We start from the raw sequence: 22,651 nt of genomic DNA, 5'->3' as shown, positions 1-22,651 counted from the left end.
ATACCAATATAAAAGTTCGATATTTGAAACATTTGGCGTGACTTCAAACGCCAAAATGTTCATAACAAAGTTGAAGTTAACAGTTACACTCGAGACTTTTATATTATTATTCGACACTCTCATATAATTTTGGGCGTGCTCATATTATATTTTGACATACTTATATGTGTTTGGACATGCGCGTATTATTTTGGACATGCTGATATAGTTTTGACATGTCTATATAAATTTGGACATGCTCATATAAGTTTGGACATGCTTATATTTTTTTGGATATTTTGCAACATATGGCGTAACTTAAAACGCCAAAATGTTCAAAACAAAATTGAATTAGGCAGTTACATTTGTCCCTCTTGTATTATTTTTCGACATTCTTTTAATATGTTGGACATGCTCATATAGTCTTTCGACACTCTCATATTATTTTGGACATGCTCTTATTATTTTTGGACATACTCATATTAGTTTCGACATGTTTATATAAATTTGGACATGCTTATATTATTTTGGACATGCTTATATTGTTTTGGACATTTTTGAAACGTATGGCATGCCGTAATTTCGCGAATGATCCTCGCAGTAGTTTTTGATTGAACCAGGGAGTTGTTATGGAACAACTCCCTGATTGAACAAACAAGTTTCACGATCAGGTTTCTTTCCGCTATTTAACACTGCTAAATAGCGTGAAAGGGGTTAACATTAATACAAGCTTATTATAGGCCAACTGTAATACTATTTTAACGAAAGAACTCGATATTTAAGCTTAGTTTTCTCGCTTGCGTTCTTTTGTAAATTCTGTTTGAGTGCTTGTATTGGGTGAAATGTTGAGACACGTTATCTTGTTGCACTTTGAAGGTAACAACGTTTAAACAATGGTAGTTGATTTATAAAGATTAATATGTACTATACAATGGACTATATATGTACTATTAATCAAAGTTTTTTATATCTTTTAGTTTTTAGAGCATCCTTTTACGTTGAATTAAATATAATTATGGCCAGTAAACGATCTGCATCTTTAATTTTCCCAATTGTTAAGTAACACTGTATCGCAATTGGTGAGATGACAACACGTTGAACCATGGAGGTAAAAACAGACCTCTATGGTTGAACAGGAACAAGAAAAGAAACAAGAAGAAGAAGAACGAACAGGAAGAAGCAATGGAACAAGAACAAGAACAAGAATGAACAGGAACAGGAACTGAGCAAGAACAAGAACGAACAGGAACAAAAACAGGAACAAGAACAGGAACAGGATCAGGAACAAGAGCAGGAACAGGAAAAGTAACAGGTACAAGAACAAGAATGAACAGGAACAAGAACTCGAAAAGGAACAAGAACAGGAATAGGAAAAGGAACAGGTACAGGTACAAGAACAATAAGACCTGGAACTGAAACAGAAACAGGATCAGGAACAAGAGCAGAAAAGGAACAGGTACAGGTACAGGAACAAGAAAAAGAACAGGAACATGAACAAGAACAGGGACAGGAACAAGAGCAGGAACAGCAGGAAAAGGAACAGGTACGGGAACAAGAGCAAGAATGAACAAGAACGAACAAGAACAAAAACAGGAACAAGAACAGGAACAGGATCAGGAACAAGAGCAGGAACAGGAAAAAGAAACAGGTACAAGAACAAGAATGAACAGGAACAGGAACAAGAACAGAATCAGGAACAAGAACAGGAACATGAATATGAACAAGAACAAGAACAGGATCAGGAACAAGAACAGGAAAATGAAATACAAGAAAACTGCCAACGGCAACAACAAGAACACCAATGCCGCATCCTCTCCTGTGCTGCCCTGTTCTTCATTCCACTCCTTGCTCCCTCCTGATGAACTTACTTCTCACATCACCCTATAATTAAATCACAACTCTTTGAGTATATCCTTGAAGGCTATAATGCTATACAATATAAATTCATTATGATAGTTTAAGTTTCTTCTGGATTTAAAGACCTTGTACGGATTTTAGTCAAAGCAAAATCGATATAAATTGAATTTCAAGTAAGGTTATAGACAAATGGATGGTTTCATACATTCAAATATGACCTGGAAATTAATATAATTTAACGTCCACATTGAATTTTCCCTCAAGTTTCTCTTAATTTTGAAAATGTTTGGGTTTTTGTTTTATTTTCAAAGCCTAAAGAATGTGCATGGTGTAGTTCGACACTACATAATCTATGCTAATGTTTCTTGGGGCGTAATTCATGAATAAAGTCATGATTTATTATTTAATGCATCCTCCAAGGCTACATTCAGCATTTTCAAAAATCATTTATTTTTAGCGAAAGTAAAATCTTCCTTTTTTTTTTTTGCAAGATATTATAATACTGCAATTTGTGGTGCACGAAATAAACAAAGGATTCATTTCGTTGGGAAGTTATGAGGTAGTTTTGTTGTTTGTCCCTTTCAATTAAACTCAAATTACATGTCAAACTGGCACAATATTTCTTGGCCGCCTATCCTCCCACACCTTAAATATCAATTTAGAGAATCCACGCGAAACGTTATTACTTTCTTTTTTCCTTTTTAATAATCTTTAAGCAACAACTCGAGAATAACAATTTATTTTATTCTCTCAGGTTAGACCAATCTAAGCCACCATGAATTATTTTGGATTTTTATTAATATTTATCTACTTAATTTTGTATTTTTTTTTTGTTTTTTGTTTGGACTACGTTTATAACTATGACGTAATGATATCAGAAACAACTTCTGCAACCTCCAGGAGTATTTGAAATGCACAAGGTTCTTGGAAGACCCTGTAGAAAGCAACCTTCAAGTAATGTTGATATTCAAAATAGCTTTAAGGTATATTAAATGTCCTACTTCTGTATTTCCGATCCAGTGAGTCTTATTTTTTTCAATTAAATAACCCGCTTAAAAGAAAATGTGAAAATTCACCAAAATATGTTTAAATATCAAACATACAGTTGATTGATAATACAGGACACGTCTTAGTGTATTTATAAATTCATATGAAATGAAAGAAAATTTTAACATTTTACTATGTCATGGAGGTCAGTGTATGCACCATAGTTGGTTTTATATTGTGTATAATATCTTAGAATATTTTTACAACAAAGTGAAAATTATTTAATGTGTAGTCGCTGTAGTTAAGGATAGCCTTCGGGAACTTTCTTTGTGACTATTGAAGTGGCAACATGGTAAAAAAAAAAGTTTGTGGTAAGCTTATTTTCAAGTAGCTTTTGAAGTGATGTCAGAAAATCGTTCATTTCAAACACACACACACACACACACCCTCCCCCCTCCCCTTTTTTATTAACTATTTAGTGTTAACGAAATAAATATGACTCATAATGCTCATTTATTTCTTAAGGAGAATTTTGGGGATCACCCACTGTTATTTGTTAATCTGTTGGGGTGTACAGGGGCGCTAAGGGGGGGGGCAGATGATGAGATGGCTGGCTCAAATAAAAAGAAGGTACAACAGACATTGTTGCTCATAACGATCTTCATGTACAAAATCACCTGTCAGAGGAAAAGTTTGCCTGTTATCAAAATAAATAGATAGAATGAAGTAACAAACACACTCCCTACCCTACCAACACCTGCTCCGGTATTGCCCCCTCCCCCTCCCCACCCACTCCCACCCCTCCCCCTTCTTCCGATCCTTACGAAAGCATGCCTTACTACTCTCTCCCCTCCGCAACATGTTCGCAGAACGATGCAACGAATACTAACTTCTCTTCGCGTTATATTTGGCAGGATACGTAAACGATTCTCTTAACATTATTTCTATGGCGCGCCGTTCGTATACAAATTCAAAGCATAATGAATTCACACAACGACATGGCGCGCTAGATAGTTCATATTTAATTGAGAAGGAACCAACCTAGATATATTTCTTAATATTTAGGGGAAAGACACGACCCTGAAAATGCTTTCAATTTTGGGGGTCGAGGCCGGTGTGTAATGTTTACACTTCAATGTATCTGTACGTACCAGTCACAATGATAACATGCTACTGATGTCATTATTTCGTTGCAAAGCGGCAGCCAACCAATATTCATATTACCTCTTGTTTTTGTTTTTTGTTTTTTTTTGCTCTTTTTATTTCATTCTCTGTCGCATTTTACTTTAGTTACCAATTGCTTTTAGTTTTAATGTAAAATAAAAACGATATGGCTGACTTTGATTACTTTTTTGTCATTCAGTTATTAACAAATATGAATAATTTTATAAAGAAATATCTTTAGTACAGTAAAGACCCATAAATACGTACATGCACGGTGTGTATCACGACTATACTGTAACTAATGTTAAAGAGCCCTTGTGTTCAAGCGGTGTCGCTTGGCGACACCAATTTTTACCTTGTTCATCTTGGCGATCTTCCTGCAATGGTGAATGTTTGTGGCCTGGAGGGGGGCCGATGGGGGTAAGGTGTGCCCCTCCTCTATAAGAAATGTTTATATGATGGATGGTGCTTAAAAAATGTGGTTATATTTTACAACTTTTGTAGTAATTTTATATGATAGAGATGGGGGGGGGGGGGTTTCCACCTCAAAACGGCAATTTCTTTCTTCCGAATGTTTTTTGGCGACCCTTGACAATATTGTTGCAACAATTTAAAGGGGTCGCGACCCCTTGTTTGAATATAGGCTACTATAGGATTATGGAGGAACTGATTAGATGAAGAAATAGGATGACTTTTGGTCACCAAATAAAGTTTAATATATTGTAGAGTTGTAGACCTTTAGAAAATAGTGGTATATGGAAGACTACTGGTTGAATGTCTATATATACCGCTTGTATCTTCTAAGAAGTGAGAATTTCAACAAAGCCGATGAGGCATATCAATAAAAGTGGCTGGACCACCTAGTCTAACAGACTTCAGGTCAATATTAAATTACATGGAAATTCCAAAGAGCCAGAGTAATTTGAACAACAACAAAATCAAATATTTTTTTCACTTCAAAAACTCGACTTGTCTAGTTATAACATACTTGAATTTTTTAGGCTAGGATCTTATGGGACATTAGCATCACAGTATCAATATTTTAACAGAATATTCAGAAAAGATATAGCTATGTTTAAGACAGAAATTAAATGGAAAACCGTAGTTATCACTTGTAGTTATTGAATTATTGATTATATTCTTCTTTCCCATTGTATTACCGTCGTTTAAATTGTCGCGTAATTTCATTACACTTCGTCAGGAAGGGATATGGTGGATAAGGGGAGAGGAAGCTAATGGGCGAATACACCCCACCCCCCGCTCCCCCACCCCCTTCCCCACCACCACCTCCATCACCACCACCACCACACCCTCACCCTCACCTTCCCTACCTCGCTTTGGTGACAGTCGGTGACAAAATGTTAAAACGTGAGTTTTACTTTCGCAATAACAATTATATACGCATACTCACCCTAACCTCTTCCGCCCCCCTACCCCTCCTACCTACTCCCCACCCTTCTCGTCTCTTCCAGACTGTTTGACATTTTTATAACAAGATATTTGTCGTTTTGCTTAACAATCCGCTCTATGAACTAGCGCCTCCTTTGAATCAAAATCGGCCCGTTCAGCCCCCATTCCCCCACCCTCTGCTCCGATATGAAAGAATGAAGGTATTACCGATCTCTACAATTAAGACAAAAAACATATGTCAATATATAGGTTCTACATAACTGAGGTTATCCATGCACGTTAACGTAGATTACATCTCGTTTTTTTTTTAAAAGTGCAGAACTAAACAAGCGAAACCTACGTAAACGAATACAATATGAGAATAGATGTAGCTAATTCGTTGCATTGCTTCCGCTCTATAGGTTTCAGACATATTACAAAATTGAAATTTCAAAATGTTGATCAACAAATCCACCCAATCACGTCTGACTCGCTCATAATTGTTTCGTTTCTTTAAGATATAAAAAATTAAATAGATCAAAAGAATTAATGTTTTTTTTTCTGTTTGTGTGGATTTTTATTTTTTATGACAAGATATTATCTTGTTTATATGAACATTGTACTGAAAATATCAACTTATAAGGTTAAAGATATTTTTTATCTTGATGTCCTTTCTATGCTTCCGTATGAGCATGTGTTAACTATAGCTTCGATGGAGTAAACTGGGGCGAGGCTGACGCATTGAAGTATATTGATGTATAGAAAATTGACGGACAACATTATGAGTTTGTCTTTCTATGATTCATTGTTCAGTGCATGTTCAGGTATGATTTACATGAATAAATGCAAGTAAAATCGAGATCAAATCGAGAGCGATTTCTTGTGTGTTTTATAAACGCAACGAGAAAGACACGATGTGACGAATAAAAGGCTTGACATGATTCGATGAAAGAACATTGAAAATTTGCTAAGGAACAATAGAAATATTCCAAGGTTTTTTTTTTTTAAATATTCCATGTCGATGTTCAGAAAATATGTTATGGTTATATGTCTTGGCTTTGGTATACGTGTAACAAGACATGTAGGTTAGGTGTATAACATTATGTATCTATAAACAGAGCTGACCGGTGATGAAGACGCAGGTCCTTTTGACCCATATAGCCTGATAACTGGGGCTTTGGTTTTCAATTTTATTTTTACCTTGGTGCCCCACTAAGTTACGACCGGTTTCGTCCTCGTGGGACTCAGTAGGCAAAGATCAAAATGTCTAAGTAAAATCAATCCGATATATATATATATATATATATATATATATATATATATATATATATATGTATGTATGTATATCAAACTCAGCCAATGATACACATTTTAGGTTAACCCTGAGTATATACGAGTACGGGTACAAAACAGTCACGAGTACTGGAGCGCATGGATTTCATTTCTCCATGAGTACCACGAGTACGAGTACAACCTACATTGGTTTGCACGATATATCAGTCAGTATACGACTACAAGACTTGTACCAGCATATAGGAAGCGAGTACCGGAATTAATTCCAAACCAGTACCGGAGTACAAAGCCAGTAACGTACGAGCACGACTAGTTTTTGCTCGAGTACAAATACAAGTGTGAGTACGACACCCGAGTAAAGGTGTGGACTCGAGTATTTACCGTACTGCAGAAAACAACAGACTTACACATACAGCCTTAACATACTGTATTTGTTCGACAAAGGACATTACAATACAACTTCAGTTACATTCTATTCCAATCACCGATTTACTATTGTAAAGTGTTAGGCCAGCATTCTTTTTCTTTTCTTTTGCAACTTGAACATGGCGTGTGCGCATGGAGGGAACGGGGGTGGGGGCTATGTGGGGGGGGGTGTCCCATAAGTAATACGAAGATTTAAGGACGCTTCCACAATCTTTGTTCTTTGTTTAAAAGAATATTAACACAAGGCTGCGTAAATAATTCCACATGACGCTTGTGATGCCACGTGGAATATCTTACTGTACTTACGATACGTCCGTATACGATTTGGTCGTTACTATACACAGACAATCCACAAATAACACACCGTTCCCATGGAGAACCTACATTTTGTCTTTATTATACTTTTGATGGGGGGGGGGGGGGGGCTGTTCGCAACTTCTATTAAACTGGTCGCAACGAAATAATAACTTGCGTCATAATTTACTGAATTGTGATATTTTCTCTTCTTGCAAAACAACAGTAGATTCCTATATATAAGCCTACAAGATTTCAAACAGGTACACATGTCGTTGTAAAGAACCCCCCAGAGAAACCTGTCAAGAATAATTTTCTTCTCGAAGCTTATCAGTAAAGCATTGACGTCACATAGTGTATATGGAACATTTTTCTAATGTTACTATATTTATAGACTATGTATAAAGATCATAATGGTTTATGTACACATGGTATCTTCACTGTATGTATACTATTACATTAACAACTGTCTTGCATGCGACGATTGAACCTAATGTCTGTCAAACACAAGAATATTCGAGATTACGCATCTTAGTCACAAAATGGTATCAATCATATGGTTAAATACACATGGTAGGCGAAGAAAATGTCTATAAAACATATTATAACTATAAACATACTAACTTTGCGAACTATTCATTGATAGTTACGTAACCATGACTGAAGTCTGAGGAACATTCTGATTGGTTGGATATATATATATATATATATATATATATATATATATATATATATATATATATAGCCTATATATATATATATATATATATATAGCCTATATATATATATATATAAGCATACAGTTGAAGGACATGGTTTATTTATCCGCATACATTGTATGTAATAACGGGATTACAACATGACGCTGTTGCAGTAATATGTGTTCTTATGTTGCAAAAATACTGCCACATGTAGTGGAATAATGACTGCGTGAAAGTCATTGCTGTGGATGTTATAACCGGGGGGGGGGGGGCTGACTATTGCCCGGCTCCCTCCTCCACCCGGTGTCGGACGGCCCTGATCTTTGATAAGCTGTATTCAGTACTTGAGATATCACGTTTAAAGTCTCCCACAAATTCCGCCCATCTGCTGACATCAAGTGGTTGTTCACCTTAGAAGAAACTTTTTTTTTTCGTATGCATAAACGCCTATAGGGAACATTTACATATCAAATAGGCCTATAAATGCATCCCAGATTACCGTACCCTATTTCTCGAAATGTTGTGTTTACAAACGATACGGTCGGTAAAAACATACACCCACTCACGCCATCCATGATGGCAACATTTACATGCAATTTCTTGTCATTACCCCCTTACAAAACGTTATTCAAGTGCCAATGAAGGAAATCATTTTGATTCCAACAACAGCTTGACCCAGGGTTCTATATACGTTTATGTGTGAGTGTGTGTATTTGTGCGTAACTCTTTGCGGTTTGAGGGTAATTTTAGTTAATTTTTGTTTTCAATGTTTAAAGATAACAGAAAAAGCAGCATAGCTCTGTTTTTGCGAATCATATATTTTTGACGTGTATATAACCTAGAAATCAAAAATCTTTGAAATGCCGGATGCCACTTTCTTTTAAATCTTCTCTCTCCGTCGCTGTACATAAACAAATTGCCCGCGTAAATAATTGGCTCACAAAACGTGACTCAGCTCATGTAAAACGTTCTGTTGTGATGCAAATCGCGTTCCATAGAATTAAGGGGCGACCTCTGAGGCACATACTTAAAAGCACTGACGACTGTGTCTAAGATTTCAAAGAATAATCTGTCTGACGTTAATTGAGGTTAACCTGTTTATATTAGGTTAATGGGGAACCTAGAGTGTTTTTTCCTTTTAACGAATACGCAGACGTAAATAGCGAGTTTCGAGACAAAAACTTCGGAAGTTCAAGAAAATGTCAATTTTTAAATTGAATTTTATTAAATGTTTACATCAAGTTACCAACCAGTCCAATATCAGTTTCTTCCAATTATTGTGCTGGATTTGCTAAGCCGATATGCTGGAAAATTCTATTGGTACTGAAATGCGGATAAAAGCCTAACACGTTATTTGTTCAATATTACACCATGCTGTCGGTAACAAACCTAGCCTGGTAACTCCGTTTCAAAATGCTAACTACTTCAGACTACATCTGACCCTTATATGAGTCTGCCTGCTAAGGCGATTAACTACTACCGGTATTGCTGGAGATCAATTTTGATGACTTCAAACTTTCTTTTGTTTTTTGTCATAGCCAATGCTGTGCTTAAAGTGTTGTCCAGCATTGTAACCCATTGTAGACTACATAGGCTGAAAATGTTAGTCAGCCTGGTCAGACTATCATTTCAAAAAGCAATGCACGAGTTCAAGATCAGTGATTATATACTTGTATTTGCTGTTTTAGCCGATGCTTTCACAAAGTGGTGGCCAGCATTGTAACCCATCACTTCTGACTACCTTTGAAATGTGAGTCAGCCTGGTCAGACTATCATTGCACCAGCTATTGCCCGAAATCAAGAACAGTTAGTAAAATCGTGTCTTTCTTGTTCCATGGAAAGTTTTATAGCCCATGTGCGTTTTCAAAACAATTTTGCCAATCTATTTCAATTTCAGTTTTGTACAACCAGGGAGTTGTTAAATCCCTGATCCAAGTTTGGTTGTACTTTTGAGATGAAAGACTTCGAGAGATTTGGAAAGAATAAAATATTTTATTGCGAACGTTTCTATGAGCTATAAATAATTTTTTTTTTAAAGAAGTACGTGTGTGGTGTATATGTGTTTTGTCAATCATGTTGTATGTTTTTTTATAACGCTCGCTCGCTCTTTCGCGCGCGTCAAGCCTTTCATCAAATTACTAAATCATAATTCAAATAATTGATGGCAAAATAAGGTACTTTTTAAGCAGCTATTCAAACATTGAAGATTCGTAGACAATAGTGAATAATGAAATCATGCGCTATAGCATTATATAAACTAATTCATTTAGAGTTTCAGCAAATTCGTCAGGGATGAGTATAACGACTAGGGGTATCAAATCCATCCTTGCTAATAGTTTATACTACTGTGCGATCGTTACCATAGTAACTGCGGCTTCATGACGAATCCCTTCTGAGAATGGGCGCGCAAGTTAATTGCTGACAAACATGTGATTTCTTAGCCATTATTTGTTTGTCTATACCTATCTACACGTAACATCGAGGGCGGCGGCGGCTGCGGTTGTCATTCTGAGAAGCTGATTATAATTACGAGCACGTCAGCCATAAATAGAAGGATTTAGAGATCTTATTAAGGCCTTTTATCTTACGGGATGATACATTACTAGGCATACATAGTTTTCCATCTTTCTTTTCTTCAGACTGATCATAATTCCGTACGAAACCGTAGCAACCATAACTCAAAGATATTTTAATATGCATAAAAAGGTTTCTTTGCCGCAAAAACAACTACATGAAATTGTCAATTCTTTAATGTAACGACTCTTTGAATGAAAGCCGACGTTAAGAAGAAAATATTAAATTCTAAAAATGGAGAAAAAGACAAAAGAAAAGATACTTTCCTAAATTATAATGTAAATCCAATACGTGAAATTCACAATACAGATGTTAAAAGGTTTTTTTTTTTTCTCTCTCTCTTTCAAACAAGAAAAACTTGTTTCATTAATTCACACAGCTTTAAACTATCTGCTAAGGGTGTTACAATATCAAACATGGACATATTTTATTTTCCAATGATTTTTTTTCCCTTTTTATTTTTTAATAAATTCAGTGAGAAATGAACTGAAGTTCCGACGAGTTAGTCCCAAATGTTACCTATTAAAATGTTACTCTTTGCAAAGATTTGGAATTTGGTTTGATATTTGCCAGTGTTCAGAACTTCTATCAAAAGAGATGGGGAGAGGGGAGAGGGGGGTCTCACAGAAGGAATCTAAATAACGTTGTTGAATGGAATCATTCATTAATAATTGATCATACTGACTGATTATAATTATTCGTCTGGTAAGAAAAATGGAAAATCCTCTAAGCTATAGAGGTTGTCTCCTTTTGATTATTTTTACTCTTCGTTTTAGAAAAAAAAAATTGTTTTTGTAAAGTTTTTATTTCCAGCATTATTAGCTGCCCAAACATTTGAGACCATCCCTATTCAGATCACCTATTGGTAAAACCGTGTAACCGTATACCGGATAACAACTAACCGCTCATGATGAAGAAACCGAGATGGTACTGTATAATCTATTTATTATATCACATGTTGTTATTGTGTTGTGGTGCGGATTATTTCAATATATGTATATTATATATATATATATATATATATATAATATATATGATATATATATATATGATATATATATGATATATATATGATATATATATGATATGATATATGATATATATATATGATATATATATATATATGATATATATATATATGATATATATATATGATATATATATATATATGATATATATATGATATGATATATATGATATATATATGATATATATGATATATGTGATATATATGTGATATATATGATATGATATGATATGATATGATATGTGATATATATGATATATATATGATATATATATGATATATATATATATATATATATATATGATATATATATATATATATATATATATATATATATATTATATATATATATATATATATATATATATATATATCATTGGCATCGACCATCACGAATGAATGTACAAGTACAAATGCGAATAACCTTTGGTATTCGGTATATATAATCACACTGGTTAACCGAACATGAAAAAGAAGAAACCGATAAGATATGTTATCATCGGTGTATTAATCCTTTGTAACTCCTTCTTGTACATAAAACGAATACCCTTCCCTATTCTGTTTACAAAACCAATTAATTGAGAGCGTGGTGGACGATTGGCTAAGGCGTCGGACTCGTGATCCAAGGATTTGCTGGTTCGACTCCTGCCTAGTTCACTACGTTGTGTCCTTGGGCAAGATGCTTATCTCGATTGCCTCTCTCCACCCAGGGGTACCTGTGAGGTAACATGTCATTGGGCGCAGTATATAACTGCAGCGGCCTGGAGGGTTATATCGTCTGTAAAGCGCTTTGAGACCTATTGCTGGTATAAAGCGCTATATAAAAGTGGAATATTATTATTATTATTAATCGCACAAGAAGAAGAAACCGATAAGATATCGTGGAGTCAGTTTATTCATCACTTCTCACACCTTCTTAATTGAAGAGAAATGTTTCCCATGTAGGTCAACAGGATGAACCTGTCATTACACCTTTATTCAGGCCTAATGTTAATATCCTCACATGTGTGTTTTAACTTGAGCTAGCAACGGCTTAACACCGATGACGTCACAGTGCGTAATTAACTCAATTGACATATTGGACGCGCCAGGAGAATACAGCGGGGCCATTGGGGGGTATGAGCAATATCTATGGTCATATCACAATACACCCGGGTATAAGCAAACTATAGATAGGCATATACAGGAATCATACCCCCGTCTTCAAGAAAAACCCTTTTCGCCTGATTACTTCTATTTTGTACAATAAACCTTACATTGCTATCTCCCATTTTGTTGTTTTGCTATATGTAATGAGGCTAAGAAAAATCGTTTTTCCTAAAACTATTCACTCTCTGAAGAAGCTTTGCCAAGTTGGGACGAGATGTCATGCAGTCACAGTAACATACATGGCAAGAATCACCACCCCCCCCCGTCCCCCTCCCCACCCCTCTCCAACAGTGGAAAGACAATGCACTGATCTCTTCCCTAATCTTAGAAGAGAAAAGTATTTGATAAAAGTATTGGATACATAAAAAGATAATACATGAAAAATGTACCGAACAAGCTCGACTCGACCCAACAGTTTGACAAAGCAACGTAGTGTGTAGTAAATTAGACATCGCTTATAAGGAGATTGAACAGAAATGTGAAAAATCTAACGCGTTCTCCCCCTCGCTCACCGTCCTCCTCTTCCCACCTCCAGCCCTCCCTCCCCCCCCCCCCTTGTTTACCAGTATCCAACATGAGTGTTGAAACTTTAACAGAAGAAGTGTGTTCTACAGCCTTGGTTGAGTTCTAAATCTCTTTAGAAGGTGTTGTAAATTTCTTCACTATTATAAGTAACAGGCTAAGTCAAAGCATGCACATGAAATGATTTTACGATTTACGACGTACAATTTTCAAAGTTGTTTGTAAAAGAAGTTATGAATGTATCTGGCAATATCATAATAAATACTTGCATCACCAGGGGCGTAGCGAAGGGGTTTTTGTTGGGGGGGTGTGGATAATTTGATTTGCCGACGGATCTGGAAGTGGTGACTGAAATGGGGGAGGGGTCTAAGGGGAGGGGGTGTCCCCCTCCCCTTTGGCAATGTTTTAGTTTTGAAACGTCCTTAGATGCAATCTGGTGTATATTTAAAGTCAAATTTGATTTGCCGACGGATCTGGAAGTGGTGACTGAAATGGGGGAGGGGTCTAAGGGGAGGGGTGTCCCCCTCCCCTTTGGCAATTTTTTAGTTTTGAAATGTCCTTAGATGCAATCTGGTGCATATTTTAAGTCAAATTTGATTTGCCGACGGATCTGGAAGTGGTGACTCAAATGGGGGAGGGGTCTAAGGGTAGGAGGTCTACCCCTCCCCCTTTGGAAACTTTTTAGTTTTGAAACGTCCTTAGATGCAATCTGGTGCATATTTTAAGTCAAATTTGGCACGGAAGAAGCTCCCGTTCTCCCTTTCTCTATTCAACTTTCCTTCTTTCTTCCCCTTCCGCTCTCTTCACCTTTTCTCCTTTTGCCGACAGACCCAAAATTTGCCGACAGCGACCAAATTATTGGGGGGGTGTGACACCCCCCACACCCCCCGCTCGCTACGCCCCTGTGCATCACCATAGTAACGGAGATGATGGTAAACTATCTTCTTGTTTCTTTGTAATGGAGAAATATCATTGATCCACTATACAATATAATAATATATTTATTACAAAACAAAATGAATGATAATTTTGAAGAAGATTGAATTCAGAGTATATTGACAGCTGAGTAAACATTTCCTATGTATCACATAACGAGACAAATTCGCCCAAGAAGATTGTAAAATATATGTACGCTCTCGAAGACCATCTGCCCAGTGGTGACATTACAAGCAATACTCACTGTGATTAATTTCCTGGAGTATAGTACGCGAGGAATTATTTGGAGTAAAGCTATATAAAGTACAAGCACACAACCATATCTAGAGCTGAGACCAAAGTATTGATAATATGGTGGTATTTGTTGAACTGTTTCTCTCTCTTGCTGTTAAGTGTGATATTGCATGTCAATGGCATATTAATTTTACTTAAAACAGCTGGCTGCGTTGGCGTTCTAATTTTTTTTTTCCTTTTGCCCATCAAATGAAGTTACATTCATGTCACTCTTAGCTGATGTTTAAAATCTTGAGTTATTCTATTGTCTTTCATATGATAACATTAACACTAGGCGGAATGCCTATCACTATTTCATAGTATAGGTGTTCCTATACGCCTAGCTTACTTACCATATAATAATCAATCGGGGCAGGAGTTGTCGCTGGTTTGAACTTTTAAGCTATGATGGTTTGTTTTAGCATGCCACTGTCTGACAAAGCGATGTGATATATGCATAACGCACAATTGAATACCTCATAATCTACAAGGGATCTATGCGGTAAAACTGGGACATGCGTAATGTACGGAATATGACGTAATGTGAATAAGAAGCGTAATACGCGGATATATGCTTAATACGCGTAAGAATTTAACATGTCATAATATGCATAATATGCGTCATACGCATAATATGCATAAAGTGCGTAATGTACATATGTATATGGCACAATGCATAATACGCGTCACATGCATACATACATGCGTAATATACAGTATATGCAATAATATGTATATTTTGCGTAATATTCACTAATAATTAGATGGAATGATATGCGTAAAAGGTCTGTGCGTAATATGCACAACGTGCGTATTATATATAGTGTTATGATATAACAAAGATGCTATACGTAATAGGTAACACATAATGCGTAATGACTACTACGTAAAACATAATACATAAAGCACAATGTACATATACACAATACATAAGGTAACGCTATACTTCAGCGTCAAGGCAGTCGCTCCGTAGTCCAATACGTAGATGATATTGATGCTTATACAATAGAATCAAACATCTAACATCCTCCGGGATTATTTCATTCAAAGAAGGTTAATAGGATTTGTCGGAAGCCCAAAATATTGGTAAATCTTCGGAGAGAGAAATCGAGAAAATTTAGACCGTAAACTGATGTAAATAACTTGTAAGATGTCATGCTCTGTCGTGTACTTGTTTATGTAAGTGTATTGCGCCCTTCGTTTTGTAAACACATTGAAAGTAAATTTATCGATCTGAAAGTTGAGTAATAACAAGCAATTACCTTGACCGATTCACCGTTGTTTTTATATAAAGACAAGTTGTAAATTTAACTCCCCCCATACCCCCCCCCCCACCACCGCAAAAGCTAAAACAATACTATTTACCTACATATTGCAGTAAAATATATATTCCAAAACATAAATTAAAGTTTGCCAAATGGTAATCCATTCAGACTAGACGTGATATGAAATTATTAACAAATATTTTATAGATGGTCATATTTCTGATACGATAACAAGTCGCCTTCTTTCCGTACACTTTTATAATCTAGTGTACAATAGAGTTGTGGGTATGGCTAGCAAGAGGCCCACCTACCGTAGCCTCTCTCTCTGCTCCTCCCCTACCCTTCCTACTTCACTCCTTCCTCCCCCCTCCCTTTCTCCTCGCCTTTCTCCTCACCCCACCCTACCCTCCACCTCAACCTCCCCTCTTCCCCACCCCCTCCCATTACCAATAACTAAAGTTTACCATTTCTGACTATACGCATAAGCCTCTTTTTAACATTTCCGAGAGCACTACAGCAGATTCTTGACTTATTGTTTTCAATTCCATTTCATGCATTATTGAACTTTATACAGGACTCGAAGACTAAATTTAATGGTTTCCCTGCCCCTCGACCTTGTTCCGATACCATCGTATCTATAGTTAGTATACGAGACCGTAAATTAGCAGACTGGAAGCGATCAAGAAATGTTATTTGAACTTCCTGGGTGGTGAAATCATATTCTCTTTCTAGCCCACTTTTCCTTCATTATTTCACTTTTCCTATTTTTAAATCATTTACAACTTGACTGTTATATCATTCCATCGTCTTCGTCGGTGCTACTAAAAAGACGTCGTATTTTTCAACAGTCATGTGACTTCTAAATGTTACATTTTTTCGTTGTAGATGTATAGTTTGTAATTGTTTTTTTTTTTAAATTCTGACGGAATGTATGCGATTTACTGTATGTGTGTGTCTGTATATGGATGTGTCAGTAAGTGTGTGTGGGTGAAGGATGAGGGAGGGGGGGTCTGATGAGAAATTGTACATATTAATGGAAAGTAAAGATACTATACGATTTACTTTAAAAAGTGATTTGGATTTTTTGGGGTAACATTTCGCCGGTTTCTTCTCTACGTCACTTCCGCATAAACACAGACCGGCGCAAGTCGTAAGACGGGAGTTAATTAATACTAAAAGTACCTGTAGCTAATTGATTTGTATAAAAGACCACCGTGACCTATTTGTGGGTGCTTAATGCTTCTTTCGTTCCACAATGATCTACTACCCGTTCCCACATGTGGAAGCGTCCGGGGGTCAGCTTTATTACTCTCCCTGAGGAGAAACAAGATCCTGCTCTCAAAGGGTGAGTAATTCTCAAACCTGTTGTCGAAATTTTCAAATCTACACTCAGTGCTTCCTTCTGTTTCATTAGATCTATTCCCTAGAGTCCTAGACGAATTACCAATGTATAGACTGACAGCATGTATAGTATAACGTGTAATGGAAAGTGATTGAGAGACAATAACCAGTCATAAGTTTTCATCCTGTGCCATATATTGGTTACAGGGATAGGTGACCTCATTGTAGGCTACACACAGATTGCCCACCCCCCCCCGTTGCCTCCCCCCCCCCCAACATACAACTTAAGGGACTCGAGAGGTATCTCCGAGGACAATTATGTCACCAGTCCCTCCTAAGATCCCTTCAGAATTATTCTTTATGGTATATTTCCCCGTGCCCCCCCCCCTAATACATCCAGGACCGGTGCTGACACCGCCTCCCCATTCCCACGTCAGGCCATCACCCCCCTCCCACCCCCCCCCCACACACACGGACACACATATAGTTGTCCTGGCTTTAGACCTACATTCTTATGACACAAATTAACGCGACCGCTCCCGTCAGTCTAACCAGGGAGTTGTTATGTTTCCCTGGCCTAACCAGGAAATAGCAGACCCTTCCATATTGTTACGTAACTGCATCTGTATGCATTATCAGTAGTCTATCTACAGCGTGCTTACAGTTAAAATCTAGTCAAAGTGCGAGATAGCTCTTCAAACGTTTACTGTAGTAAGTAATATTTGCATGCGAAAATCAATGCTTTATGCATGGTTAGTTACGTAACAACGTTTTGACTTTTTCGGGGAATGACCTTTCTTTGTTGGCCTTTCTATGTTATCGAGTTACTTTCATACGTTATATATTCTTGGGTAGATAACAATAACGAAAGTGGACAATCTCAGCTCTTAATTAACTAACTTAATTGCTCAAAAAGATAACAATGTCTGTCCCGTGTATACAGTGTTGTGAGTGAAGTTAAATACTAATTGAAAGCTGAGGTTTGACAAATATTTTAAACTTGCTATATATATACTTGTTTTAGTACATTTTTCATCAGAGAAAGACGTGAATGCAATATATTGTAGTGTTTTCTTTTAGTATGTATCAGTTTCGAGACAAATCAAAATGATTTACTGTTTTCAAGACACAGCTGATCAGCACATTAGCAGCATATGCAGAGCTAAAGCATTCTCACTGATCTCTCTGTATAGGTTTAGTGCACTTTCATACATGAACACATTGAAGGTAAAAACCACTGTCACACACAACAAGTTTGATGCAACTTCTTCTTCTTCAGAAAGGCAGTAGAACAGGCCACCCCTGCCAACCGCACATATTAATAACAGCCCTCCCCCCCCCCTGACCCTGTCCCTCAAAAGCTGAGTGACCAATAAGACTGGTGAGGGTCTTCAGTGCCCAATAAATAATAACACACATTCCAGCTGTTTTTCATTTCCCATTAAATCCGTCCTGTTCCTTCTCTGGATTCAAACGCCTTTTCTTCTTCCCTACATATTCTGATCATCAATTTATTAGTATCTTTTTTGTTTGAGGGGAGGGGCGGGGGTCTTCAAAATAGCAAAATAAATATACTAAATACATTTCGAGGAATGTTTGATAATTTTGGGAACATTCTGTCGTTAAAATACGTAAGTCACGAATGATATAGGACAACAATATCGCTAACCATTTGCTGTATATTAGTCCTCCACATGATATCTGTATTTAATTATAGAACTGAATGCCACGACCCCTTGCTGTTATTTCAAAATCAAACCTGAATTTAGAAACTGTTATTAATAAGAACTCAGATGTAAATAGCCACGGTATTACATGAGTAATCCGTCTCACGGTTCGATCGGTGTTTTTTTTTTAATCGATAAATTTATCTCTGAAGTCGAATAAACAATTTCCTCTTTTCCGTTAATTTATCGATGAGTTTTGGGAAACTTAAACATGAATATTCATCTGAATTACATGGTTAGATAATGAACTTTATACGGTATTTCTACGACACTCAAAGTCTCATAAAAAAAAATAATAAATAAATATGCTTATAGTATTTTAATCCACAAAATTTACATCAGTACAACGAAAAATAATTTCTTAAGTTGATGGGTTGCAGAGTTTTATTTATTGCATTAAATTATCAAAAAAATTGAGTAGCCATATTTGTTTTCTTTGGTTTTGATATTATTGTGTCGGCCTAAGCCTATGTACATTTCATTGTCTCTCTATCTATTTTTGGTATACGGACAATTTTAAATCAGGTTAAAATGTATCTCCTTATTTTAACATTTTCTTTCATTTTTGTTGCAAATAGGTATACGATTTGGATCCTTGCAACAGGTCCGAATTAGCTCATTTTAACTTCCTACACATGGGGGGGGGGGGGGGTGGACTCAGTTTGACTGGCGCGCAAGAAAGAAAAAACAAAGAGTCATCAAGGTAGATGGGAAATAAACGGAGTCTGTACCAGTCTCTAAATATGAACTGATATTGTTAACTGAGCGTAGTTATCACGTCTTACATGCACTGATCCGGGGGGGGGGGGCGGGGTGTACACGCCCTCTTTTTTCAACCCATAGAACAGGTTAAATTTGATATTAGCAAAACCATATCGTACATACTAACATAACTATATACCCAATGTATAGCCTGTGCCTCAGAATGTACCATACCACACCTAACTTGGGGGGGGGGGTAGGGGCTCTACGAGAGAGCCCTCTACTATTAGAGCCGGCTTCAACGAACACAAGGTTCACACGGGTCCCTTCGCAATAAAGTCCTGGATCCGTCCCTGATTTATATCAAATAGGAAGAAACCAACGGGTATATCACAGAAAAGCAAAATAATTATATTTTGATTCGTACCCACCCCCCCCCTCCCTCTCCCATATATACACTCACACACACGCTCACTATTATGCACTGCGCCATGTGCCCGCACTATCACTATTGTATCCTACAGTCCATTCTAGAGGTTTGCCTTTGGGCTTACTCCGATGTTCTCAAGATTCTGAAAATTTTCCAAACCAATTAATTAACATCCTGAACGCAGATCTGTAAGGCGTAATTAACTATAAATAATTAACATCATTTAACGCAGACATGTAAGGCGTAATTAACTATCAATAATTAACATCCTTAACGCAGATTTGTGTGGCGTAATTAACTATCAAGTTGGGGATAAGTTTATTTCATTGTTTAAGTTCCACATATTTTGTTTTACATTTCTAACGTGGATATACATAAATTTAAATACAGTTTCAAGTGCTATTATTCGAAACATATTTATATAACATTTATTTAAGATATGTATCAATAATAATAAATTAAGTAATAGATGAATTTACTAAAATGTAACACAATGGTTACGTTGCCCAATTCCTATAAACAATAAGATACCTCTATTGCATCTTTACGTATAGCTTCAGCTAAAGGTAAAATCAAAATCAATATAAGAAAAACTTACGTATTCGATGGGTCCTTGATGCCAATATGTCAAGTACTGAATTCGAACGATCCCGTTTGGAGTTCCAATTGTTTTAGACGAGTTCGAAATATCCTTTATGACGACGTCATAATTAGTTCATTTCGTGGAACATAATTAATTACCTTGACACTGAAAACAATTATATTCCACGAGTATATCCTAAAAGAGTAGGAAACGCTTTTATTATTTATCTTTTATGAACTGGTGCATTCTAGCATCAGGAGAACAATATAAAGAGCTAGTTCTACTACGTCAGAGACTTAAAGAGTTGTTGTATATACGCTGTCCTGTTTCTTGATAGTCTGTTAGTTAGCAGCGCAACCAAAACATAAACTGGTGGAGCTCGTTCTTTTTTCTTTGTAGGCCCAATCCAGAATCTCCACGCAAAAGTCTAGGTTTCCTATAGTACAGTCATTATTTTGGACGAGCTCATTTCATCCGTTGAAATTAAGATAAGACTTTGAATCTCTAATAGTATAGGGATAATAAGCAAAGAAAGACTATTCTAAAATTGCATTTGGTATTTGCGTATAATATGTTTCACTGTCACAGATAATTGATTTTTTTGTTAACGGAAAACTTGCGAGTGAACTTAGTTTGTTTATTCAGATGAAAAACATTGACCAGCAAAGAAATGTCGATGCAGCTTCCATGCAGTTTTTTCTCCCTGTATTTATGCGTTTCCTTGAAATTATAGTTGTATATTTGTCATCGATCATTTTTATGACAAGGTGATCTGCTTTTATTGAATTATTATGAGGTAAACAGCGTTGGAGATCAATGGCAGAATTACTATAGCAACAGTGTGTGAGTTAATCAAATATTTCAGCACTAATACAGGGTTGATCATAAATGTAATTTGCACTGCCTAATGGCGACTCTGTTCACAAGTAAGATGAGAGAATAGATGTTAGCTGATGGGGGGGGGGGGTAAGGGTGTGTGTAGAGGAGGGTCAAGTTCTCTAGAAAGGTCAGAGAAAAAAAGGAACTTCAATCAAGCTGATGTCATGTCATGCACACTGAAAAATCTTGGTTTAGGTTTTCATTAAAATATACATCCAATATTCTTCTTTAACAATGGAATACATTAATATATTTTAATACACTACAATAATTTTGTGTATTGATAACTTCATCGTCTTCTGAAGCAACTTTGACAGCCTGTCCAATCCAAAGTGAAAATAAAATAAATAATGATTTGGTTTTTCAATTTGCAACAATGATATCACACCTGTTTTTTTCTCTCTTCAATTCACCGAGATTTCAGACGTTATGCACAAAAACACATTGCTGACATAAATAAGTGAACATTTTAACATGTCGACGGCACCTTAAAGTTTCCATAGATATTTATGACCATTGTCACACCAGTTTCTTTCTTTTTTTCACGTTTATATATAAAGGCACGAATCAAATTGAACAAAGTAACATTTGCATAAATCAATATTCAAATTCACCGAGATTACAGAGAGACCAGTTCAACGTTTTGAAGAAAAACACCTTGCTGACATAAATAAGTGAACATTTTAACATGTCGACGGCACCTTAAAGTTTCCATAGATATATAATATTTATAACCATTGCCACACAAGTTTCCTTTTTTCACGTTTATATATAAAGGCACGAATCAAATTGAACAAAGTAACATTTGCATAAATCAATATTCAAATTCACCGAGATTACAGAGAGACCAGTTCAACGTTTTGAAGAAAAACACCTTTCTGATATATGTTAGTGAACATGTTAACATGTTGACGGCACCTTATAGTTTCCATAGGTATTTATGACTGTTGCCACACCCTTTTTCACGTTTATAGAGAGAGCGAATCAATTGTAAAATTTGCAGAAATGAATATTCATATCACATTCTTTCTGAAAGAAGAATCTGGAGGGATGAATGGTAGGTATTCTTCAGGAATAGATATTTAAATTCCTCTATTCACAAGCCGGCTAATACCCACGCATTCACAGCAGACAACAGCTGATCTCTGTTGTA

The 22,651-nt window shown here is 36.3% G+C and overlaps 1 protein-coding gene across 1 annotated transcript in view; it reads right to left on the bottom strand.

The window, feature by feature from the left end:
- Nucleotides 1-20,920, bottom strand: part of LOC139977841 (probable G-protein coupled receptor 156) — a 62,689-nt gene extending 41,769 nt beyond the window's left edge. The window contains exon 1 of the mRNA XM_071987527.1: nt 20,635-20,920. The gene's annotated coding sequence lies outside the window, so the exon portion shown is untranslated. The remainder of the gene's footprint in view (nt 1-20,634) is intronic.
- Between the last annotated feature and the right edge of the window lie 1,731 nt (nt 20,921-22,651).

The sequence above is a fragment of the Apostichopus japonicus genome, chromosome 12 (genome assembly GCF_037975245.1).
Source record: "Apostichopus japonicus isolate 1M-3 chromosome 12, ASM3797524v1, whole genome shotgun sequence".
Lineage (NCBI taxonomy): Eukaryota > Metazoa > Echinodermata > Holothuroidea > Aspidochirotida > Stichopodidae > Apostichopus > Apostichopus japonicus.
The sequence above is the reverse complement of the archived record's forward strand: the minus strand, read 5'-3'. Positions and strand labels throughout refer to the sequence as shown.